The 22,620-nt window shown below is 50.2% G+C and overlaps 28 non-coding genes across 28 annotated transcripts; all 28 read left to right on the top strand.

Annotated features, from left to right (window-relative positions):
* The first annotated feature begins 324 nt into the window (after window positions 1-324).
* Window positions 325-397, top strand: Trnaa-ugc (transfer RNA alanine (anticodon UGC)). The gene has a single exon. It is a non-coding gene; the product is annotated as a tRNA-Ala (tRNA).
* A 423-nt stretch (window positions 398-820) lies between these two features.
* Window positions 821-893, top strand: Trnaa-agc (transfer RNA alanine (anticodon AGC)). The gene has a single exon. It is a non-coding gene; the product is annotated as a tRNA-Ala (tRNA).
* Window positions 894-1,900: 1,007 nt separating this feature from the next.
* On the top strand, window positions 1,901-1,973 carry Trnaa-ugc (transfer RNA alanine (anticodon UGC)). The gene has a single exon. It is a non-coding gene; the product is annotated as a tRNA-Ala (tRNA).
* Window positions 1,974-2,396: 423 nt separating this feature from the next.
* Trnaa-agc (transfer RNA alanine (anticodon AGC)) lies at window positions 2,397-2,469 on the top strand. Its single transcript has one exon. It is a non-coding gene; the product is annotated as a tRNA-Ala (tRNA).
* Window positions 2,470-3,971: 1,502 nt separating this feature from the next.
* On the top strand, window positions 3,972-4,044 carry Trnaa-agc (transfer RNA alanine (anticodon AGC)). Its single transcript has one exon. It is a non-coding gene; the product is annotated as a tRNA-Ala (tRNA).
* Window positions 4,045-5,052: 1,008 nt separating this feature from the next.
* Window positions 5,053-5,125, top strand: Trnaa-ugc (transfer RNA alanine (anticodon UGC)). The gene has a single exon. It is a non-coding gene; the product is annotated as a tRNA-Ala (tRNA).
* Window positions 5,126-5,548: 423 nt separating this feature from the next.
* Window positions 5,549-5,621, top strand: Trnaa-agc (transfer RNA alanine (anticodon AGC)). Its single transcript has one exon. It is a non-coding gene; the product is annotated as a tRNA-Ala (tRNA).
* A 1,008-nt stretch (window positions 5,622-6,629) lies between these two features.
* Trnaa-ugc (transfer RNA alanine (anticodon UGC)) lies at window positions 6,630-6,702 on the top strand. The gene has a single exon. It is a non-coding gene; the product is annotated as a tRNA-Ala (tRNA).
* Window positions 6,703-7,125: 423 nt separating this feature from the next.
* On the top strand, window positions 7,126-7,198 carry Trnaa-agc (transfer RNA alanine (anticodon AGC)). The gene has a single exon. It is a non-coding gene; the product is annotated as a tRNA-Ala (tRNA).
* Window positions 7,199-8,206: 1,008 nt separating this feature from the next.
* On the top strand, window positions 8,207-8,279 carry Trnaa-ugc (transfer RNA alanine (anticodon UGC)). Its single transcript has one exon. It is a non-coding gene; the product is annotated as a tRNA-Ala (tRNA).
* Window positions 8,280-8,702: 423 nt separating this feature from the next.
* On the top strand, window positions 8,703-8,775 carry Trnaa-agc (transfer RNA alanine (anticodon AGC)). The gene has a single exon. It is a non-coding gene; the product is annotated as a tRNA-Ala (tRNA).
* Window positions 8,776-9,783: 1,008 nt separating this feature from the next.
* Window positions 9,784-9,856, top strand: Trnaa-ugc (transfer RNA alanine (anticodon UGC)). The gene has a single exon. It is a non-coding gene; the product is annotated as a tRNA-Ala (tRNA).
* Window positions 9,857-10,279: 423 nt separating this feature from the next.
* Window positions 10,280-10,352, top strand: Trnaa-agc (transfer RNA alanine (anticodon AGC)). Its single transcript has one exon. It is a non-coding gene; the product is annotated as a tRNA-Ala (tRNA).
* A 1,008-nt stretch (window positions 10,353-11,360) lies between these two features.
* Window positions 11,361-11,433, top strand: Trnaa-ugc (transfer RNA alanine (anticodon UGC)). The gene has a single exon. It is a non-coding gene; the product is annotated as a tRNA-Ala (tRNA).
* A 423-nt stretch (window positions 11,434-11,856) lies between these two features.
* Trnaa-agc (transfer RNA alanine (anticodon AGC)) lies at window positions 11,857-11,929 on the top strand. The gene has a single exon. It is a non-coding gene; the product is annotated as a tRNA-Ala (tRNA).
* A 1,008-nt stretch (window positions 11,930-12,937) lies between these two features.
* Trnaa-ugc (transfer RNA alanine (anticodon UGC)) lies at window positions 12,938-13,010 on the top strand. Its single transcript has one exon. It is a non-coding gene; the product is annotated as a tRNA-Ala (tRNA).
* A 423-nt stretch (window positions 13,011-13,433) lies between these two features.
* Trnaa-agc (transfer RNA alanine (anticodon AGC)) lies at window positions 13,434-13,506 on the top strand. Its single transcript has one exon. It is a non-coding gene; the product is annotated as a tRNA-Ala (tRNA).
* A 1,008-nt stretch (window positions 13,507-14,514) lies between these two features.
* Trnaa-ugc (transfer RNA alanine (anticodon UGC)) lies at window positions 14,515-14,587 on the top strand. Its single transcript has one exon. It is a non-coding gene; the product is annotated as a tRNA-Ala (tRNA).
* A 423-nt stretch (window positions 14,588-15,010) lies between these two features.
* Window positions 15,011-15,083, top strand: Trnaa-agc (transfer RNA alanine (anticodon AGC)). Its single transcript has one exon. It is a non-coding gene; the product is annotated as a tRNA-Ala (tRNA).
* A 1,008-nt stretch (window positions 15,084-16,091) lies between these two features.
* On the top strand, window positions 16,092-16,164 carry Trnaa-ugc (transfer RNA alanine (anticodon UGC)). Its single transcript has one exon. It is a non-coding gene; the product is annotated as a tRNA-Ala (tRNA).
* A 423-nt stretch (window positions 16,165-16,587) lies between these two features.
* On the top strand, window positions 16,588-16,660 carry Trnaa-agc (transfer RNA alanine (anticodon AGC)). Its single transcript has one exon. It is a non-coding gene; the product is annotated as a tRNA-Ala (tRNA).
* Window positions 16,661-17,668: 1,008 nt separating this feature from the next.
* Window positions 17,669-17,741, top strand: Trnaa-ugc (transfer RNA alanine (anticodon UGC)). The gene has a single exon. It is a non-coding gene; the product is annotated as a tRNA-Ala (tRNA).
* A 423-nt stretch (window positions 17,742-18,164) lies between these two features.
* Trnaa-agc (transfer RNA alanine (anticodon AGC)) lies at window positions 18,165-18,237 on the top strand. The gene has a single exon. It is a non-coding gene; the product is annotated as a tRNA-Ala (tRNA).
* Window positions 18,238-19,245: 1,008 nt separating this feature from the next.
* Window positions 19,246-19,318, top strand: Trnaa-ugc (transfer RNA alanine (anticodon UGC)). Its single transcript has one exon. It is a non-coding gene; the product is annotated as a tRNA-Ala (tRNA).
* Window positions 19,319-19,741: 423 nt separating this feature from the next.
* On the top strand, window positions 19,742-19,814 carry Trnaa-agc (transfer RNA alanine (anticodon AGC)). The gene has a single exon. It is a non-coding gene; the product is annotated as a tRNA-Ala (tRNA).
* Window positions 19,815-20,811: 997 nt separating this feature from the next.
* Window positions 20,812-20,884, top strand: Trnaa-ugc (transfer RNA alanine (anticodon UGC)). Its single transcript has one exon. It is a non-coding gene; the product is annotated as a tRNA-Ala (tRNA).
* Window positions 20,885-21,307: 423 nt separating this feature from the next.
* Window positions 21,308-21,380, top strand: Trnaa-agc (transfer RNA alanine (anticodon AGC)). The gene has a single exon. It is a non-coding gene; the product is annotated as a tRNA-Ala (tRNA).
* Window positions 21,381-22,388: 1,008 nt separating this feature from the next.
* Trnaa-ugc (transfer RNA alanine (anticodon UGC)) lies at window positions 22,389-22,461 on the top strand. The gene has a single exon. It is a non-coding gene; the product is annotated as a tRNA-Ala (tRNA).
* The last annotated feature ends 159 nt before the right edge of the window (window positions 22,462-22,620 follow it).

The raw sequence follows: 22,620 nt of genomic DNA, 5'->3' as shown, positions 1-22,620 counted from the left end.
GTAAAGTGCGAGGCAGTGAGTTGGCATCAACAGTCGAGTGCACAATGGGGCTTCAGATGTGCTTGTTACCTCAGGCGCTGTGTGATTGTCGACATGGAGTCAAAACGGAGCAATTTGTGACTGTCCTTTCAATTTAAGACGTTAAATACAGACGGAATTTGTAGTCGTAATACCAGAGCATCGAAACTACTTGGAACTCTTGTGCATATGAACGTGATCGCGCCTTTGTACACTGGTCCCTTCGCCCCTATGAACCAACCAACCATCATGTCCGCGCACATCAGAGTAGCAAAGGATGGAAAACAGCGCATCTTTGTTGCGCTTGGGGGCGTAGCTCAGTTGGTAGAGCGTTCGCTTTGCATGTGAAAGGTCCCGGGTTCAAGCCCCGGCGCCTCCATGTTTTGTGGACAGTGCATGGTAAGTGTTGGTCGCGGCGAGCCTAAAGACACGCAAGATGTTGCAAAGCCAGCCTCACAGACTCATATGATGTATACTGACGTAAGGAGAGCAAGACGTGAATGTGAGGACCGGCTGTTGTCGAGGTGTCATCGAGTGCAAATCTATCTTAGGTATAACGGCCTAACCTCAATGAAGTCTAGAGTGTGGACAACACGTTCGTCTTACTCAGAGCGGTGGCCGAACGCTATTTTCGACGTTGTGCGTGCCACTTTAATTTTGGCCAACTACGATTCGATACAGAATGCAGGAAACCTGAAAGACACCCTCACGGACACATTGAGAGTAGTGTTTGTCTGCGGAATAATGGGAGTGCAAGGGTCTGTGATATTGATATGGTTGTATGTAGCACTATCCGTCATCAGGGGGCGTAGCTCAGATGGTAGAGCGCTCGCTTAGCATGCGAGAGGTACTGGGATCGATACCCAGCGTCTCCAGAATTTTTAACACACCAACATGCGCACACTGCCATGCAAATAATTCACAGCCAGCGAATGTGTCTAGGCAGATACGAGCGAACGATTAGCAGCCACAATTGGCAAGCGTGCTGTTACGCGCAGGAAGCACCCTCCTCCCAGCCCTATACTTAATTTAGAACCAGTACAAGTCTTCCCTTAAGATTCTCAAACCTATGTCGGAAAGATCTGCCTTGCGCCGAGTTCACAAAAATCCCACTGCACATTCCCATTCTTTACGTGCAGTCGCTGCTACTGGTGTTGCTAGTTGTGACTGCTGATGACAGATGCCGTAGCAATCAATTCATGGAGTGAGTTGTATGTTTTGCGACACTCTGTCTCTGACAAGCAAGCGGAGGTGACATAGGCGCGAACACGGGAAGTTTGCAGCTCCTCGCTGCCTGCAGAGACCGAGCAGCCACACTAGTTGGGCGGCCTAAGCCGTAGGCGAAATGTGCTCACTCGCTTGGGCGCGACGTCAAGCTCTAAATAAGGCTGTCACTAGCGTGAGCGTTGCGTGAGCGTCGTGTAAAGTCGGAAAAGTCGTCTGCATAGGTGAGTGCAATGTTTGGGGAGCGTTTCGTAGTTTGCGCAGTGCAATGGAGACGCGGAAACTTGTTGTGGCCCAGTCTTTTGCAGTTGGACGACAAGAGTGGTACACAGTAGTAAAGTGCGAGGCAGTGAGTTGGCATCAACAGTCGAGTGCACAATGGGGCTTCAGATGTGCTTGTTACCTCAGGCGCTGTGTGATTGTCGACATGGAGTGAAAACGGAGCAATTTGTGACTGTCCTTTCAATTTAAGACGTTAAATACAGACGGAATTTGTAGTCGTAATACTAGAGCATCGAAACTACTTGGAACTCTTGTGCATATGAACGTGATCGCGCCTTTGTACACTGGTCCCTTCGCCCCTATGAACCAACCAACCATCATGTCCGCGCACATCAGAGTAGCAAAGGATGGAAAACAGCGCATCTTTGTTGCGCTTGGGGGCGTAGCTCAGTTGGTAGAGCGTTCGCTTTGCATGTGAAAGGTCCCGGGTTCAAGCCCCGGCGCCTCCATGTTTTGTGGACAGTGCATGGTAAGTGTTGGTCGCGGCGAGCCTAAAGACACGCAAGATGTTGCAAAGCCAGCCTCACAGACTCATATGATGTATACTGACGTAAGGAGAGCAAGACGTGAATGTGAGGACCGGCTGTTGTCGAGGTGTCATCGAGTGCAAATCTATCTTAGGTATAACGGCCTAACCTCAATGAAGTCTAGAGTGTGGACAACACGTTCGTCTTACTCAGAGCGGTGGCCGAACGCTATTTTCGACGTTGTGCGTGCCACTTTAATTTTGGCCAACTACGATTCGATACAGAATGCAGGAAACCTGAAAGACACCCTCACGGACACATTGAGAGTAGTGTTTGTCTGCGGAATAATGGGAGTGCAAGGGTCTGTGATATTGATATGGTTGTATGTAGCACTATCCGTCATCAGGGGGCGTAGCTCAGATGGTAGAGCGCTCGCTTAGCATGCGAGAGGTACTGGGATCGATACCCAGCGTCTCCAGAATTTTTAACACACCAACATGCGCACACTGCCATGCAAATAATTCACAGCCAGCGAATGTGTCTAGGCAGATACGAGCGAACGATTAGCAGCCACAATTGGCAAGCGTGCTGTTACGCGCAGGAAGCACCCTCCTCCCAGCCCTATACTTAATTTAGAACCAGTACAAGTCTTCCCTTAAGATTCTCAAACCTATGTCGGAAAGATCTGCCTTGCGCCGAGTTCACAAAATCCCACTGCACATTCCCATTCTTTACGTGCAGTCGGCTGCTACTGGTGTTGCTAGTTGTGACTGCTGATGACAGATGCCGTAGCAATCAATTCATGGAGTGAGTTGTATGTTTTGCGACACTCTGTCTCTGACAAGCAAGCGGAGGTGACATAGGCGCGAACACGGGAAGTTTGCAGCTCCTCGCTGCCTGCAGAGACCGAGCAGCCACACTAGTTGGGCGGCCTAAGCCGTAGGCGAAATGTGCTCACTCGCTTGGGCGCGACGTCAAGCTCTAAATAAGGCTGTCACTAGCGTGAGCGTTGCGTGAGCGTCGTGTAAAGTCGGAAAAGTCGTCTGCATAGGTGAGTGCAATGTTTGGGGAGCGTTTCGTAGTTTGCGCAGTGCAATGGAGACGCGGAAACTTGTTGTGGCCCAGTCTTTTGCAGTTGGACGACAAGAGTGGTACACAGTAGTAAAGTGCGAGGCAGTGAGTTGGCATCAACAGTCGAGTGCACAATGGGGCTTCAGATGTGCTTGTTACCTCAGGCGCTGTGTGATTGTCGACATGGAGTGAAAACGGAGCAATTTGTGACTGTCCTTTCAATTTAAGACGTTAAATACAGACGGAATTTGTAGTCGTAATACTAGAGCATCGAAACTACTTGGAACTCTTGTGCATATGAACGTGATCGCGCCTTTGTACACTGGTCCCTTCGCCCCTATGAACCAACCAACCATCATGTCCGCGCACATCAGAGTAGCAAAGGATGGAAAACAGCGCATCTTTGTTGCGCTTGGGGCGTAGCTCAGTTGGTAGAGCGTTCGCTTTGCATGTGAAAGGTCCCGGGTTCAAGCCCCGGCGCCTCCATGTTTTGTGGACAGTGCATGGTAAGTGTTGGTCGCGGCGAGCCTAAAGACACGCAAGATGTTGCAAAGCCAGCCTCACAGACTCATATGATGTATACTGACGTAAGGAGAGCAAGACGTGAATGTGAGGACCGGCTGTTGTCGAGGTGTCATCGAGTGCAAATCTATCTTAGGTATAACGGCCTAACCTCAATGAAGTCTAGAGTGTGGACAACACGTTCGTCTTACTCAGAGCGGTGGCCGAACGCTATTTTCGACGTTGTGCGTGCCACTTTAATTTTGGCCAACTACGATTCGATACAGAATGCAGGAAACCTGAAAGACACCCTCACGGACACATTGAGAGTAGTGTTTGTCTGCGGAATAATGGGAGTGCAAGGGTCTGTGATATTGATATGGTTGTATGTAGCACTATCCGTCATCAGGGGGCGTAGCTCAGATGGTAGAGCGCTCGCTTAGCATGCGAGAGGTACTGGGATCGATACCCAGCGTCTCCAGAATTTTTAACACACCAACATGCGCACACTGCCATGCAAATAATTCACAGCCAGCGAATGTGTCTAGGCAGATACGAGCGAACGATTAGCAGCCACAATTGGCAAGCGTGCTGTTACGCGCAGGAAGCACCCTCCTCCCAGCCCTATACTTAATTTAGAACCAGTACAAGTCTTCCCTTAAGATTCTCAAACCTATGTCGGAAAGATCTGCCTTGCGCCGAGTTCACAAAAATCCCACTGCACATTCCCATTCTTTACGTGCAGTCGGCTGCTACTGGTGTTGCTAGTTGTGACTGCTGATGACAGATGCCGTAGCAATCAATTCATGGAGTGAGTTGTATGTTTTGCGACACTCTGTCTCTGACAAGCAAGCGGAGGTGACATAGGCGCGAACACGGGAAGTTTGCAGCTCCTCGCTGCCTGCAGAGACCGAGCAGCCACACTAGTTGGGCGGCCTAAGCCGTAGGCGAAATGTGCTCACTCGCTTGGGCGCGACGTCAAGCTCTAAATAAGGCTGTCACTAGCGTGAGCGTTGCGTGAGCGTCGTGTAAAGTCGGAAAAGTCGTCTGCATAGGTGAGTGCAATGTTTGGGGAGCGTTTCGTAGTTTGCGCAGTGCAATGGAGACGCGGAAACTTGTTGTGGCCCAGTCTTTTGCAGTTGGACGACAAGAGTGGTACACAGTAGTAAAGTGCGAGGCAGTGAGTTGGCATCAACAGTCGAGTGCACAATGGGGCTTCAGATGTGCTTGTTACCTCAGGCGCTGTGTGATTGTCGACATGGAGTGAAAACGGAGCAATTTGTGACTGTCCTTTCAATTTAAGACGTTAAATACAGACGGAATTTGTAGTCGTAATACTAGAGCATCGAAACTACTTGGAACTCTTGTGCATATGAACGTGATCGCGCCTTTGTACACTGGTCCCTTCGCCCCTATGAACCAACCAACCATCATGTCCGCGCACATCAGAGTAGCAAAGGATGGAAAACAGCGCATCTTTGTTGCGCTTGGGGGCGTAGCTCAGTTGGTAGAGCGTTCGCTTTGCATGTGAAAGGTCCCGGGTTCAAGCCCCGGCGCCTCCATGTTTTGTGGACAGTGCATGGTAAGTGTTGGTCGCGGCGAGCCTAAAGACACGCAAGATGTTGCAAAGCCAGCCTCACAGACTCATATGATGTATACTGACGTAAGGAGAGCAAGACGTGAATGTGAGGACCGGCTGTTGTCGAGGTGTCATCGAGTGCAAATCTATCTTAGGTATAACGGCCTAACCTCAATGAAGTCTAGAGTGTGGACAACACGTTCGTCTTACTCAGAGCGGTGGCCGAACGCTATTTTCGACGTTGTGCGTGCCACTTTAATTTTGGCCAACTACGATTCGATACAGAATGCAGGAAACCTGAAAGACACCCTCACGGACACATTGAGAGTAGTGTTTGTCTGCGGAATAATGGGAGTGCAAGGGTCTGTGATATTGATATGGTTGTATGTAGCACTATCCGTCATCAGGGGGCGTAGCTCAGATGGTAGAGCGCTCGCTTAGCATGCGAGAGGTACTGGGATCGATACCCAGCGTCTCCAGAATTTTTAACACACCAACATGCGCACACTGCCATGCAAATAATTCACAGCCAGCGAATGTGTCTAGGCAGATACGAGCGAACGATTAGCAGCCACAATTGGCAAGCGTGCTGTTACGCGCAGGAAGCACCCTCCTCCCAGCCCTATACTTAATTTAGAACCAGTACAAGTCTTCCCTTAAGATTCTCAAACCTATGTCGGAAAGATCTGCCTTGCGCCGAGTTCACAAAAATCCCACTGCACATTCCCATTCTTTACGTGCAGTCGGCTGCTACTGGTGTTGCTAGTTGTGACTGCTGATGACAGATGCCGTAGCAATCAATTCATGGAGTGAGTTGTATGTTTTGCGACACTCTGTCTCTGACAAGCAAGCGGAGGTGACATAGGCGCGAACACGGGAAGTTTGCAGCTCCTCGCTGCCTGCAGAGACCGAGCAGCCACACTAGTTGGGCGGCCTAAGCCGTAGGCGAAATGTGCTCACTCGCTTGGGCGCGACGTCAAGCTCTAAATAAGGCTGTCACTAGCGTGAGCGTTGCGTGAGCGTCGTGTAAAGTCGGAAAAGTCGTCTGCATAGGTGAGTGCAATGTTTGGGGAGCGTTTCGTAGTTTGCGCAGTGCAATGGAGACGCGGAAACTTGTTGTGGCCCAGTCTTTTGCAGTTGGACGACAAGAGTGGTACACAGTAGTAAAGTGCGAGGCAGTGAGTTGGCATCAACAGTCGAGTGCACAATGGGGCTTCAGATGTGCTTGTTACCTCAGGCGCTGTGTGATTGTCGACATGGAGTGAAAACGGAGCAATTTGTGACTGTCCTTTCAATTTAAGACGTTAAATACAGACGGAATTTGTAGTCGTAATACCAGAGCATCGAAACTACTTGGAACTCTTGTGCATATGAACGTGATCGCGCCTTTGTACACTGGTCCCTTCGCCCCTATGAACCAACCAACCATCATGTCCGCGCACATCAGAGTAGCAAAGGATGGAAAACAGCGCATCTTTGTTGCGCTTGGGGGCGTAGCTCAGTTGGTAGAGCGTTCGCTTTGCATGTGAAAGGTCCCGGGTTCAAGCCCCGGCGCCTCCATGTTTTGTGGACAGTGCATGGTAAGTGTTGGTCGCGGCGAGCCTAAAGACACGCAAGATGTTGCAAAGCCAGCCTCACAGACTCATATGATGTATACTGACGTAAGGAGAGCAAGACGTGAATGTGAGGACCGGCTGTTGTCGAGGTGTCATCGAGTGCAAATCTATCTTAGGTATAACGGCCTAACCTCAATGAAGTCTAGAGTGTGGACAACACGTTCGTCTTACTCAGAGCGGTGGCCGAACGCTATTTTCGACGTTGTGCGTGCCACTTTAATTTTGGCCAACTACGATTCGATACAGAATGCAGGAAACCTGAAAGACACCCTCACGGACACATTGAGAGTAGTGTTTGTCTGCGGAATAATGGGAGTGCAAGGGTCTGTGATATTGATATGGTTGTATGTAGCACTATCCGTCATCAGGGGGCGTAGCTCAGATGGTAGAGCGCTCGCTTAGCATGCGAGAGGTACTGGGATCGATACCCAGCGTCTCCAGAATTTTTAACACACCAACATGCGCACACTGCCATGCAAATAATTCACAGCCAGCGAATGTGTCTAGGCAGATACGAGCGAACGATTAGCAGCCACAATTGGCAAGCGTGCTGTTACGCGCAGGAAGCACCCTCCTCCCAGCCCTATACTTAATTTAGAACCAGTACAAGTCTTCCCTTAAGATTCTCAAACCTATGTCGGAAAGATCTGCCTTGCGCCGAGTTCACAAAAATCCCACTGCACATTCCCATTCTTTACGTGCAGTCGGCTGCTACTGGTGTTGCTAGTTGTGACTGCTGATGACAGATGCCGTAGCAATCAATTCATGGAGTGAGTTGTATGTTTTGCGACACTCTGTCTCTGACAAGCAAGCGGAGGTGACATAGGCGCGAACACGGGAAGTTTGCAGCTCCTCGCTGCCTGCAGAGACCGAGCAGCCACACTAGTTGGGCGGCCTAAGCCGTAGGCGAAATGTGCTCACTCGCTTGGGCGCGACGTCAAGCTCTAAATAAGGCTGTCACTAGCGTGAGCGTTGCGTGAGCGTCGTGTAAAGTCGGAAAAGTCGTCTGCATAGGTGAGTGCAATGTTTGGGGAGCGTTTCGTAGTTTGCGCAGTGCAATGGAGACGCGGAAACTTGTTGTGGCCCAGTCTTTTGCAGTTGGACGACAAGAGTGGTACACAGTAGTAAAGTGCGAGGCAGTGAGTTGGCATCAACAGTCGAGTGCACAATGGGGCTTCAGATGTGCTTGTTACCTCAGGCGCTGTGTGATTGTCGACATGGAGTGAAAACGGAGCAATTTGTGACTGTCCTTTCAATTTAAGACGTTAAATACAGACGGAATTTGTAGTCGTAATACTAGAGCATCGAAACTACTTGGAACTCTTGTGCATATGAACGTGATCGCGCCTTTGTACACTGGTCCCTTCGCCCCTATGAACCAACCAACCATCATGTCCGCGCACATCAGAGTAGCAAAGGATGGAAAACAGCGCATCTTTGTTGCGCTTGGGGGCGTAGCTCAGTTGGTAGAGCGTTCGCTTTGCATGTGAAAGGTCCCGGGTTCAAGCCCCGGCGCCTCCATGTTTTGTGGACAGTGCATGGTAAGTGTTGGTCGCGGCGAGCCTAAAGACACGCAAGATGTTGCAAAGCCAGCCTCACAGACTCATATGATGTATACTGACGTAAGGAGAGCAAGACGTGAATGTGAGGACCGGCTGTTGTCGAGGTGTCATCGAGTGCAAATCTATCTTAGGTATAACGGCCTAACCTCAATGAAGTCTAGAGTGTGGACAACACGTTCGTCTTACTCAGAGCGGTGGCCGAACGCTATTTTCGACGTTGTGCGTGCCACTTTAATTTTGGCCAACTACGATTCGATACAGAATGCAGGAAACCTGAAAGACACCCTCACGGACACATTGAGAGTAGTGTTTGTCTGCGGAATAATGGGAGTGCAAGGGTCTGTGATATTGATATGGTTGTATGTAGCACTATCCGTCATCAGGGGGCGTAGCTCAGATGGTAGAGCGCTCGCTTAGCATGCGAGAGGTACTGGGATCGATACCCAGCGTCTCCAGAATTTTTAACACACCAACATGCGCACACTGCCATGCAAATAATTCACAGCCAGCGAATGTGTCTAGGCAGATACGAGCGAACGATTAGCAGCCACAATTGGCAAGCGTGCTGTTACGCGCAGGAAGCACCCTCCTCCCAGCCCTATACTTAATTTAGAACCAGTACAAGTCTTCCCTTAAGATTCTCAAACCTATGTCGGAAAGATCTGCCTTGCGCCGAGTTCACAAAAATCCCACTGCACATTCCCATTCTTTACGTGCAGTCGGCTGCTACTGGTGTTGCTAGTTGTGACTGCTGATGACAGATGCCGTAGCAATCAATTCATGGAGTGAGTTGTATGTTTTGCGACACTCTGTCTCTGACAAGCAAGCGGAGGTGACATAGGCGCGAACACGGGAAGTTTGCAGCTCCTCGCTGCCTGCAGAGACCGAGCAGCCACACTAGTTGGGCGGCCTAAGCCGTAGGCGAAATGTGCTCACTCGCTTGGGCGCGACGTCAAGCTCTAAATAAGGCTGTCACTAGCGTGAGCGTTGCGTGAGCGTCGTGTAAAGTCGGAAAAGTCGTCTGCATAGGTGAGTGCAATGTTTGGGGAGCGTTTCGTAGTTTGCGCAGTGCAATGGAGACGCGGAAACTTGTTGTGGCCCAGTCTTTTGCAGTTGGACGACAAGAGTGGTACACAGTAGTAAAGTGCGAGGCAGTGAGTTGGCATCAACAGTCGAGTGCACAATGGGGCTTCAGATGTGCTTGTTACCTCAGGCGCTGTGTGATTGTCGACATGGAGTGAAAACGGAGCAATTTGTGACTGTCCTTTCAATTTAAGACGTTAAATACAGACGGAATTTGTAGTCGTAATACCAGAGCATCGAAACTACTTGGAACTCTTGTGCATATGAACGTGATCGCGCCTTTGTACACTGGTCCCTTCGCCCCTATGAACCAACCAACCATCATGTCCGCGCACATCAGAGTAGCAAAGGATGGAAAACAGCGCATCTTTGTTGCGCTTGGGGGCGTAGCTCAGTTGGTAGAGCGTTCGCTTTGCATGTGAAAGGTCCCGGGTTCAAGCCCCGGCGCCTCCATGTTTTGTGGACAGTGCATGGTAAGTGTTGGTCGCGGCGAGCCTAAAGACACGCAAGATGTTGCAAAGCCAGCCTCACAGACTCATATGATGTATACTGACGTAAGGAGAGCAAGACGTGAATGTGAGGACCGGCTGTTGTCGAGGTGTCATCGAGTGCAAATCTATCTTAGGTATAACGGCCTAACCTCAATGAAGTCTAGAGTGTGGACAACACGTTCGTCTTACTCAGAGCGGTGGCCGAACGCTATTTTCGACGTTGTGCGTGCCACTTTAATTTTGGCCAACTACGATTCGATACAGAATGCAGGAAACCTGAAAGACACCCTCACGGACACATTGAGAGTAGTGTTTGTCTGCGGAATAATGGGAGTGCAAGGGTCTGTGATATTGATATGGTTGTATGTAGCACTATCCGTCATCAGGGGGCGTAGCTCAGATGGTAGAGCGCTCGCTTAGCATGCGAGAGGTACTGGGATCGATACCCAGCGTCTCCAGAATTTTTAACACACCAACATGCGCACACTGCCATGCAAATAATTCACAGCCAGCGAATGTGTCTAGGCAGATACGAGCGAACGATTAGCAGCCACAATTGGCAAGCGTGCTGTTACGCGCAGGAAGCACCCTCCTCCCAGCCCTATACTTAATTTAGAACCAGTACAAGTCTTCCCTTAAGATTCTCAAACCTATGTCGGAAAGATCTGCCTTGCGCCGAGTTCACAAAAATCCCACTGCACATTCCCATTCTTTACGTGCAGTCGGCTGCTACTGGTGTTGCTAGTTGTGACTGCTGATGACAGATGCCGTAGCAATCAATTCATGGAGTGAGTTGTATGTTTTGCGACACTCTGTCTCTGACAAGCAAGCGGAGGTGACATAGGCGCGAACACGGGAAGTTTGCAGCTCCTCGCTGCCTGCAGAGACCGAGCAGCCACACTAGTTGGGCGGCCTAAGCCGTAGGCGAAATGTGCTCACTCGCTTGGGCGCGACGTCAAGCTCTAAATAAGGCTGTCACTAGCGTGAGCGTTGCGTGAGCGTCGTGTAAAGTCGGAAAAGTCGTCTGCATAGGTGAGTGCAATGTTTGGGGAGCGTTTCGTAGTTTGCGCAGTGCAATGGAGACGCGGAAACTTGTTGTGGCCCAGTCTTTTGCAGTTGGACGACAAGAGTGGTACACAGTAGTAAAGTGCGAGGCAGTGAGTTGGCATCAACAGTCGAGTGCACAATGGGGCTTCAGATGTGCTTGTTACCTCAGGCGCTGTGTGATTGTCGACATGGAGTGAAAACGGAGCAATTTGTGACTGTCCTTTCAATTTAAGACGTTAAATACAGACGGAATTTGTAGTCGTAATACTAGAGCATCGAAACTACTTGGAACTCTTGTGCATATGAACGTGATCGCGCCTTTGTACACTGGTCCCTTCGCCCCTATGAACCAACCAACCATCATGTCCGCGCACATCAGAGTAGCAAAGGATGGAAAACAGCGCATCTTTGTTGCGCTTGGGGGCGTAGCTCAGTTGGTAGAGCGTTCGCTTTGCATGTGAAAGGTCCCGGGTTCAAGCCCCGGCGCCTCCATGTTTTGTGGACAGTGCATGGTAAGTGTTGGTCGCGGCGAGCCTAAAGACACGCAAGATGTTGCAAAGCCAGCCTCACAGACTCATATGATGTATACTGACGTAAGGAGAGCAAGACGTGAATGTGAGGACCGGCTGTTGTCGAGGTGTCATCGAGTGCAAATCTATCTTAGGTATAACGGCCTAACCTCAATGAAGTCTAGAGTGTGGACAACACGTTCGTCTTACTCAGAGCGGTGGCCGAACGCTATTTTCGACGTTGTGCGTGCCACTTTAATTTTGGCCAACTACGATTCGATACAGAATGCAGGAAACCTGAAAGACACCCTCACGGACACATTGAGAGTAGTGTTTGTCTGCGGAATAATGGGAGTGCAAGGGTCTGTGATATTGATATGGTTGTATGTAGCACTATCCGTCATCAGGGGGCGTAGCTCAGATGGTAGAGCGCTCGCTTAGCATGCGAGAGGTACTGGGATCGATACCCAGCGTCTCCAGAATTTTTAACACACCAACATGCGCACACTGCCATGCAAATAATTCACAGCCAGCGAATGTGTCTAGGCAGATACGAGCGAACGATTAGCAGCCACAATTGGCAAGCGTGCTGTTACGCGCAGGAAGCACCCTCCTCCCAGCCCTATACTTAATTTAGAACCAGTACAAGTCTTCCCTTAAGATTCTCAAACCTATGTCGGAAAGATCTGCCTTGCGCCGAGTTCACAAAAATCCCACTGCACATTCCCATTCTTTACGTGCAGTCGGCTGCTACTGGTGTTGCTAGTTGTGACTGCTGATGACAGATGCCGTAGCAATCAATTCATGGAGTGAGTTGTATGTTTTGCGACACTCTGTCTCTGACAAGCAAGCGGAGGTGACATAGGCGCGAACACGGGAAGTTTGCAGCTCCTCGCTGCCTGCAGAGACCGAGCAGCCACACTAGTTGGGCGGCCTAAGCCGTAGGCGAAATGTGCTCACTCGCTTGGGCGCGACGTCAAGCTCTAAATAAGGCTGTCACTAGCGTGAGCGTTGCGTGAGCGTCGTGTAAAGTCGGAAAAGTCGTCTGCATAGGTGAGTGCAATGTTTGGGGAGCGTTTCGTAGTTTGCGCAGTGCAATGGAGACGCGGAAACTTGTTGTGGCCCAGTCTTTTGCAGTTGGACGACAAGAGTGGTACACAGTAGTAAAGTGCGAGGCAGTGAGTTGGCATCAACAGTCGAGTGCACAATGGGGCTTCAGATGTGCTTGTTACCTCAGGCGCTGTGTGATTGTCGACATGGAGTGAAAACGGAGCAATTTGTGACTGTCCTTTCAATTTAAGACGTTAAATACAGACGGAATTTGTAGTCGTAATACCAGAGCATCGAAACTACTTGGAACTCTTGTGCATATGAACGTGATCGCGCCTTTGTACACTGGTCCCTTCGCCCCTATGAACCAACCAACCATCATGTCCGCGCACATCAGAGTAGCAAAGGATGGAAAACAGCGCATCTTTGTTGCGCTTGGGGGCGTAGCTCAGTTGGTAGAGCGTTCGCTTTGCATGTGAAAGGTCCCGGGTTCAAGCCCCGGCGCCTCCATGTTTTGTGGACAGTGCATGGTAAGTGTTGGTCGCGGCGAGCCTAAAGACACGCAAGATGTTGCAAAGCCAGCCTCACAGACTCATATGATGTATACTGACGTAAGGAGAGCAAGACGTGAATGTGAGGACCGGCTGTTGTCGAGGTGTCATCGAGTGCAAATCTATCTTAGGTATAACGGCCTAACCTCAATGAAGTCTAGAGTGTGGACAACACGTTCGTCTTACTCAGAGCGGTGGCCGAACGCTATTTTCGACGTTGTGCGTGCCACTTTAATTTTGGCCAACTACGATTCGATACAGAATGCAGGAAACCTGAAAGACACCCTCACGGACACATTGAGAGTAGTGTTTGTCTGCGGAATAATGGGAGTGCAAGGGTCTGTGATATTGATATGGTTGTATGTAGCACTATCCGTCATCAGGGGGCGTAGCTCAGATGGTAGAGCGCTCGCTTAGCATGCGAGAGGTACTGGGATCGATACCCAGCGTCTCCAGAATTTTTAACACACCAACATGCGCACACTGCCATGCAAATAATTCACAGCCAGCGAATGTGTCTAGGCAGATACGAGCGAACGATTAGCAGCCACAATTGGCAAGCGTGCTGTTACGCGCAGGAAGCACCCTCCTCCCAGCCCTATACTTAATTTAGAACCAGTACAAGTCTTCCCTTAAGATTCTCAAACCTATGTCGGAAAGATCTGCCTTGCGCCGAGTTCACAAAAATCCCACTGCACATTCCCATTCTTTACGTGCAGTCGGCTGCTACTGGTGTTGCTAGTTGTGACTGCTGATGACAGATGCCGTAGCAATCAATTCATGGAGTGAGTTGTATGTTTTGCGACACTCTGTCTCTGACAAGCAAGCGGAGGTGACATAGGCGCGAACACGGGAAGTTTGCAGCTCCTCGCTGCCTGCAGAGACCGAGCAGCCACACTAGTTGGGCGGCCTAAGCCGTAGGCGAAATGTGCTCACTCGCTTGGGCGCGACGTCAAGCTCTAAATAAGGCTGTCACTAGCGTGAGCGTTGCGTGAGCGTCGTGTAAAGTCGGAAAAGTCGTCTGCATAGGTGAGTGCAATGTTTGGGGAGCGTTTCGTAGTTTGCGCAGTGCAATGGAGACGCGGAAACTTGTTGTGGCCCAGTCTTTTGCAGTTGGACGACAAGAGTGGTACACAGTAGTAAAGTGCGAGGCAGTGAGTTGGCATCAACAGTCGAGTGCACAATGGGGCTTCAGATGTGCTTGTTACCTCAGGCGCTGTGTGATTGTCGACATGGAGTGAAAACGGAGCAATTTGTGACTGTCCTTTCAATTTAAGACGTTAAATACAGACGGAATTTGTAGTCGTAATACTAGAGCATCGAAACTACTTGGAACTCTTGTGCATATGAACGTGATCGCGCCTTTGTACACTGGTCCCTTCGCCCCTATGAACCAACCAACCATCATGTCCGCGCACATCAGAGTAGCAAAGGATGGAAAACAGCGCATCTTTGTTGCGCTTGGGGGCGTAGCTCAGTTGGTAGAGCGTTCGCTTTGCATGTGAAAGGTCCCGGGTTCAAGCCCCGGCGCCTCCATGTTTTGTGGACAGTGCATGGTAAGTGTTGGTCGCGGCGAGCCTAAAGACACGCAAGATGTTGCAAAGCCAGCCTCACAGACTCATATGATGTATACTGACGTAAGGAGAGCAAGACGTGAATGTGAGGACCGGCTGTTGTCGAGGTGTCATCGAGTGCAAATCTATCTTAGGTATAACGGCCTAACCTCAATGAAGTCTAGAGTGTGGACAACACGTTCGTCTTACTCAGAGCGGTGGCCGAACGCTATTTTCGACGTTGTGCGTGCCACTTTAATTTTGGCCAACTACGATTCGATACAGAATGCAGGAAACCTGAAAGACACCCTCACGGACACATTGAGAGTAGTGTTTGTCTGCGGAATAATGGGAGTGCAAGGGTCTGTGATATTGATATGGTTGTATGTAGCACTATCCGTCATCAGGGGGCGTAGCTCAGATGGTAGAGCGCTCGCTTAGCATGCGAGAGGTACTGGGATCGATACCCAGCGTCTCCAGAATTTTTAACACACCAACATGCGCACACTGCCATGCAAATAATTCACAGCCAGCGAATGTGTCTAGGCAGATACGAGCGAACGATTAGCAGCCACAATTGGCAAGCGTGCTGTTACGCGCAGGAAGCACCCTCCTCCCAGCCCTATACTTAATTTAGAACCAGTACAAGTCTTCCCTTAAGATTCTCAAACCTATGTCGGAAAGATCTGCCTTGCGCCGAGTTCACAAAAATCCCACTGCACATTCCCATTCTTTACGTGCAGTCGGCTGCTACTGGTGTTGCTAGTTGTGACTGCTGATGACAGATGCCGTAGCAATCAATTCATGGAGTGAGTTGTATGTTTTGCGACACTCTGTCTCTGACAAGCAAGCGGAGGTGACATAGGCGCGAACACGGGAAGTTTGCAGCTCCTCGCTGCCTGCAGAGACCGAGCAGCCACACTAGTTGGGCGGCCTAAGCCGTAGGCGAAATGTGCTCACTCGCTTGGGCGCGACGTCAAGCTCTAAATAAGGCTGTCACTAGCGTGAGCGTTGCGTGAGCGTCGTGTAAAGTCGGAAAAGTCGTCTGCATAGGTGAGTGCAATGTTTGGGGAGCGTTTCGTAGTTTGCGCAGTGCAATGGAGACGCGGAAACTTGTTGTGGCCCAGTCTTTTGCAGTTGGACGACAAGAGTGGTACACAGTAGTAAAGTGCGAGGCAGTGAGTTGGCATCAACAGTCGAGTGCACAATGGGGCTTCAGATGTGCTTGTTACCTCAGGCGCTGTGTGATTGTCGACATGGAGTGAAAACGGAGCAATTTGTGACTGTCCTTTCAATTTAAGACGTTAAATACAGACGGAATTTGTAGTCGTAATACTAGAGCATCGAAACTACTTGGAACTCTTGTGCATATGAACGTGATCGCGCCTTTGTACACTGGTCCCTTCGCCCCTATGAACCAACCAACCATCATGTCCGCGCACATCAGAGTAGCAAAGGATGGAAAACAGCGCATCTTTGTTGCGCTTGGGGGCGTAGCTCAGTTGGTAGAGCGTTCGCTTTGCATGTGAAAGGTCCCGGGTTCAAGCCCCGGCGCCTCCATGTTTTGTGGACAGTGCATGGTAAGTGTTGGTCGCGGCGAGCCTAAAGACACGCAAGATGTTGCAAAGCCAGCCTCACAGACTCATATGATGTATACTGACGTAAGGAGAGCAAGACGTGAATGTGAGGACCGGCTGTTGTCGAGGTGTCATCGAGTGCAAATCTATCTTAGGTATAACGGCCTAACCTCAATGAAGTCTAGAGTGTGGACAACACGTTCGTCTTACTCAGAGCGGTGGCCGAACGCTATTTTCGACGTTGTGCGTGCCACTTTAATTTTGGCCAACTACGATTCGATACAGAATGCAGGAAACCTGAAAGACACCCTCACGGACACATTGAGAGTAGTGTTTGTCTGCGGAATAATGGGAGTGCAAGGGTCTGTGATATTGATATGGTTGTATGTAGCACTATCCGTCATCAGGGGGCGTAGCTCAGATGGTAGAGCGCTCGCTTAGCATGCGAGAGGTACTGGGATCGATACCCAGCGTCTCCAGAATTTTTAACACACCAACATGCGCACACTGCCATGCAAATAATTCACAGCCAGCGAATGTGTCTAGGCAGATACGAGCGAACGATTAGCAGCCACAATTGGCAAGCGTGCTGTTACGCGCAGGAAGCACCCTCCTCCCAGCCCTATACTTAATTTAGAACCAGTACAAGTCTTCCCTTAAGATTCTCAAACCTATGTCGGAAAGATCTGCCTTGCGCCGAGTTCACAAAAATCCCACTGCACATTCCCATTCTTTACGTGCAGTCGGCTGCTACTGGTGTTGCTAGTTGTGACTGCTGATGACAGATGCCGTAGCAATCAATTCATGGAGTGAGTTGTATGTTTTGCGACACTCTGTCTCTGACAAGCAAGCGGAGGTGACATAGGCGCGAACACGGGAAGTTTGCAGCTCCTCGCTGCCTGCAGAGACCGAGCAGCCACACTAGTTGGGCGGCCTAAGCCGTAGGCGAAATGTGCTCACTCGCTTGGGCGCGACGTCAAGCTCTAAATAAGGCTGTCACTAGCGTGAGCGTTGCGTGAGCGTCGTGTAAAGTCGGAAAAGTCGTCTGCATAGGTGAGTGCAATGTTTGGGGAGCGTTTCGTAGTTTGCGCAGTGCAATGGAGACGCGGAAACTTGTTGTGGCCCAGTCTTTTGCAGTTGGACGACAAGAGTGGTACACAGTAGTAAAGTGCGAGGCAGTGGGTTGGCATCAACAGTCGAGTGCACAATGGGGCTTCAGATGTGCTTGTTACCTCAGGCGCTGTGTGATTGTCGACATGGAGTCAAAACGGAGCAATTTGTGACTGTCCTTTCAATTTAAGACGTTAAATACAGACGGAATTTGTAGTCGTAATACCAGAGCATCGAAACTACTTGGAACTCTTGTGCATATGAACGTGATCGCGCCTTTGTACACTGGTCCCTTCGCCCCTATGAACCAACCAACCATCATGTCCGCGCACATCAGAGTAGCAAAGGATGGAAAACAGCGCATCTTTGTTGCGCTTGGGGGCGTAGCTCAGTTGGTAGAGCGTTCGCTTTGCATGTGAAAGGTCCCGGGTTCAAGCCCCGGCGCCTCCATGTTTTGTGGACAGTGCATGGTAAGTGTTGGTCGCGGCGAGCCTAAAGACACGCAAGATGTTGCAAAGCCAGCCTCACAGACTCATATGATGTATACTGACGTAAGGAGAGCAAGACGTGAATGTGAGGACCGGCTGTTGTCGAGGTGTCATCGAGTGCAAATCTATCTTAGGTATAACGGCCTAACCTCAATGAAGTCTAGAGTGTGGACAACACGTTCGTCTTACTCAGAGCGGTGGCCGAACGCTATTTTCGACGTTGTGCGTGCCACTTTAATTTTGGCCAACTACGATTCGATACAGAATGCAGGAAACCTGAAAGACACCCTCACGGACACATTGAGAGTAGTGTTTGTCTGCGGAATAATGGGAGTGCAAGGGTCTGTGATATTGATATGGTTGTATGTAGCACTATCCGTCATCAGGGGGCGTAGCTCAGATGGTAGAGCGCTCGCTTAGCATGCGAGAGGTACTGGGATCGATACCCAGCGTCTCCAGAATTTTTAACACACCAACATGCGCACACTGCCATGCAAATAATTCACAGCCAGCGAATGTGTCTAGGCAGATACGAGCGAACGATTAGCAGCCACAATTGGCAAGCGTGCTGTTACGCGCAGGAAGCACCCTCCTCCCAGCCCTATACTTAATTTAGAACCAGTACAAGTCTTCCCTTAAGATTCTCAAACCTATGTCGGAAAGATCTGCCTTGCGCCGAGTTCACAAAAATCCCACTGCACATTCCCATTCTTTACGTGCAGTCGGCTGCTACTGGTGTTGCTAGTTGTGACTGCTGATGACAGATGCCGTAGCAATCAATTCATGGAGTGAGTTGTATGTTTTGCGACACTCTGTCTCTGACAAGCAAGCGGAGGTGACATAGGCGCGAACACGGGAAGTTTGCAGCTCCTCGCTGCCTGCAGAGACCGAGCAGCCACACTAGTTGGGCGGCCTAAGCCGTAGGCGAAATGTGCTCACTCGCTTGGGCGCGACGTCAAGCTCTAAATAAGGCTGTCACTAGCGTGAGCGTTGCGTGAGCGTCGTGTAAAGTCGGAAAAGTCGTCTGCATAGGTGAGTGCAATGTTTGGGGAGCGTTTCGTAGTTTGCGCAGTGCAATGGAGACGCGGAAACTTGTTGTGGCCCAGTCTTTTGCAGTTGGACGACAAGAGTGGTACACAGTAGTAAAGTGCGAGGCAGTGAGTTGGCATCAACAGTCGAGTGCACAATGGGGCTTCAGATGTGCTTGTTACCTCAGGCGCTGTGTGATTGTCGACATGGAGTCAAAACGGAGCAATTTGTGACTGTCCTTTCAATTTAAGACGTTAAATACAGACGGAATTTGTAGTCGTAATACCAGAGCATCGAAACTACTTGGAACTCTTGTGCATATGAACGTGATCGCGCCTTTGTACACTGGTCCCTTCGCCCCTATGAACCAACCAACCATCATGTCCGCGCACATCAGAGTAGCAAAGGATGGAAAACAGCGCATCTTTGTTGCGCTTGGGGGCGTAGCTCAGTTGGTAGAGCGTTCGCTTTGCATGTGAAAGGTCCCGGGTTCAAGCCCCGGCGCCTCCATGTTTTGTGGACAGTGCATGGTAAGTGTTGGTCGCGGCGAGCCTAAAGACACGCAAGATGTTGCAAAGCCAGCCTCACAGACTCATATGATGTATACTGACGTAAGGAGAGCAAGACGTGAATGTGAGGACCGGCTGTTGTCGAGGTGTCATCGAGTGCAAATCTATCTTAGGTATAACGGCCTAACCTCAATGAAGTCTAGAGTGTGGACAACACGTTCGTCTTACTCAGAGCGGTGGCCGAACGCTATTTTCGACGTTGTGCGTGCCACTTTAATTTTGGCCAACTACGATTCGATACAGAATGCAGGAAACCTGAAAGACACCCTCACGGACACATTGAGAGTAGTGTTTGTCTGCGGAATAATGGGAGTGCAAGGGTCTGTGATATTGATATGGTTGTATGTAGCACTATCCGTCATCAGGGGGCGTAGCTCAGATGGTAGAGCGCTCGCTTAGCATGCGAGAGGTACTGGGATCGATACCCAGCGTCTCCAGAATTTTTAACACACCAACATGCGCACACTGCCATGCAAATAATTCACAGCCAGCGAATGTGTCTAGGCAGATACGAGCGAACGATTAGCAGCCACAATTGGCAAGCGTGCTGTTACGCGCAGGAAGCACCCTCCTCCCAGCCCTATACTTAATTTAGAACCAGTACAAGTCTTCCCTTAAGATTCTCAAACCTATGTCGGAAAGATCTGCCTTGCGCCGAGTTCACAAAAATCCCACTGCACATTCCCATTCTTTACGTGCAGTCGGCTGCTACTGGTGTTGCTAGTTGTGACTGCTGATGACAGATGCCGTAGCAATCAATTCATGGAGTGAGTTGTATGTTTTGCGACACTCTGTCTCTGACAAGCAAGCGGAGGTGACATAGGCGCGAACACGGGAAGTTTGCAGCTCCTCGCTGCCTGCAGAGACCGAGCAGCCACACTAGTTGGGCGGCCTAAGCCGTAGGCGAAATGTGCTCACTCGCTTGGGCGCGACGTCAAGCTCTAAATAAGGCTGTCACTAGCGTGAGCGTCGTGTAAAGTCGGAAAAGTCGTCTGCATAGGTGAGTGCAATGTTTGGGGAGCGTTTCGTAGTTTGCGCAGTGCAATGGAGACGCGGAAACTTGTTGTGGCCCAGTCTTTTGCAGTTGGACGACAAGAGTGGTACACAGTAGTAAAGTGCGAGGCAGTGAGTTGGCATCAACAGTCGAGTGCACAATGGGGCTTCAGATGTGCTTGTTACCTCAGGCGCTGTGTGATTGTCGACATGGAGTCAAAACGGAGCAATTTGTGACTGTCCTTTCAATTTAAGACGTTAAATACAGACGGAATTTGTAGTCGTAATACCAGAGCATCGAAACTACTTGGAACTCTTGTGCATATGAACGTGATCGCGCCTTTGTACACTGGTCCCTTCGCCCCTATGAACCAACCAACCATCATGTCCGCGCACATCAGAGTAGCAAAGGATGGAAAACAGCGCATCTTTGTTGCGCTTGGGGGCGTAGCTCAGTTGGTAGAGCGTTCGCTTTGCATGTGAAAGGTCCCGGGTTCAAGCCCCGGCGCCTCCATGTTTTGTGGACAGTGCATGGTAAGTGTTGGTCGCGGCGAGCCTAAAGACACGCAAGATGTTGCAAAGCCAGCCTCACAGACTCATATGATGTATACTGACGTAAGGAGAGCAAGACGTGAATGTGAGGACCGGCTGTTGTCGAGGTGTCATCGAGTGCAAATCTATCTTAGGTATAACGGCCTAACCTCAATGAAGTCTAGAGTGTGGACAACACGTTCGTCTTACTCAGAGCGGTGGCCGAACGCTATTTTCGACGTTGTGCGTGCCACTTTAATTTTGGCCAACTACGATTCGATACAGAATGCAGGAAACCTGAAAGACACCCTCACGGACACATTGAGAGTAGTGCTTGTCTGCGGAATAATGGGAGTGCAAGGGTCTGTGATATTGATATGGTTGTATGTAGCACTATCCGTCATCAGGGGGCGTAGCTCAGATGGTAGAGCGCTCGCTTAGCATGCGAGAGGTACTGGGATCGATACCCAGCGTCTCCAGAATTTTTAACACACCAACATGCGCACACTGCCATGCAAATAATTCACAGCCAGCGAATGTGTCTAGGCAGATACGAGCGAACGATTAGCAGCCACAATTGGCAAGCGTGCTGTTACGCGCAGGAAGCACCCTCCTCCCAGCCCTATACTTAATTTAGAACCAGTACAAGTCTTCCCTTAAGATTCTCAAACCTATGTCGGAAAGATCTGCCTTGCGCCGAGTTCACAAAAATCCCACTGCACATTCCCATTCTTTACGTGCAGTCGGCTGCTACTGGTGTTGCTAGTTGTGACTGCTGATGACAGATGCCGTAGCAATCAATTCATGGAGTGAGTTGTATGTTTTGCGACACTCTGTCTCTGACAAGCAAGCGGAGGTGACATAGGCGCGAACACGGGAAGTTTGCAGCTCCTCGCTGCCTGCAGAGACCGAGCAGCCACACTAGTTGGGCGGCCTAAGCCGTAGGCGAAATGTGCTCACTCGCTTGGGCGCGACGTCAAGCTCTAAATAAGGCTGTCACTAGCGTGAGCGTTGCGTGAGCGTCGTGTAAAGTCGGAAAAGTCGTCTGCATAGGTGAGTGCAATGTTTGGGGAGCGTTTCGTAGTTTGCGCAGTGCAATGGAGACGCGGAAACTTGTTGTGGCCCAGTCTTTTGCAGTTGGACGACAAGAGTGGTACACAGTAGTAAAGTGCGAGGCAGTGAGTTGGCATCAACAGTCGAGTGCACAATGGGGCTTCAGATGTGCTTGTTACCTCAGGCGCTGTGTGATTGTCGACATGGAGTCAAAACGGAGCAATTTGTGACTGTCCTTTCAATTTAAGACGTTAAATACAGACGGAATTTGTAGTCGTAATACCAGAGCATCGAAACTACTTGGAACTCTTGTGCATATGAACGTGATCGCGCCTTTGTACACTGGTCCCTTCGCCCCTATGAACCAACCAACCATCATGTCCGCGCACATCAGAGTAGCAAAGGATGGAAAACAGCGCATCTTTGTTGCGCTTGGGGGCGTAGCTCAGTTGGTAGAGCGTTCGCTTTGCATGTGAAAGGTCCCGGGTTCAAGCCCCGGCGCCTCCATGTTTTGTGGACAGTGCATGGTAAGTGTTGGTCGCGGCGAGCCTAAAGACACGCAAGATGTTGCAAAGCCAGCCTCACAGACTCATATGATGTATACTGACGTAAGGAGAGCAAGACGTGAATGTGAGGACCGGCTGTTGTCGAGGTGTCATCGAGTGC

The sequence above is a fragment of the Schistocerca cancellata genome, unplaced genomic scaffold (genome assembly GCF_023864275.1).
Source record: "Schistocerca cancellata isolate TAMUIC-IGC-003103 unplaced genomic scaffold, iqSchCanc2.1 HiC_scaffold_794, whole genome shotgun sequence".
Classification (NCBI taxonomy): domain Eukaryota; kingdom Metazoa; phylum Arthropoda; class Insecta; order Orthoptera; family Acrididae; genus Schistocerca; species Schistocerca cancellata.
The sequence above is the reverse complement of the archived record's forward strand: the minus strand, read 5'-3'. Positions and strand labels throughout refer to the sequence as shown.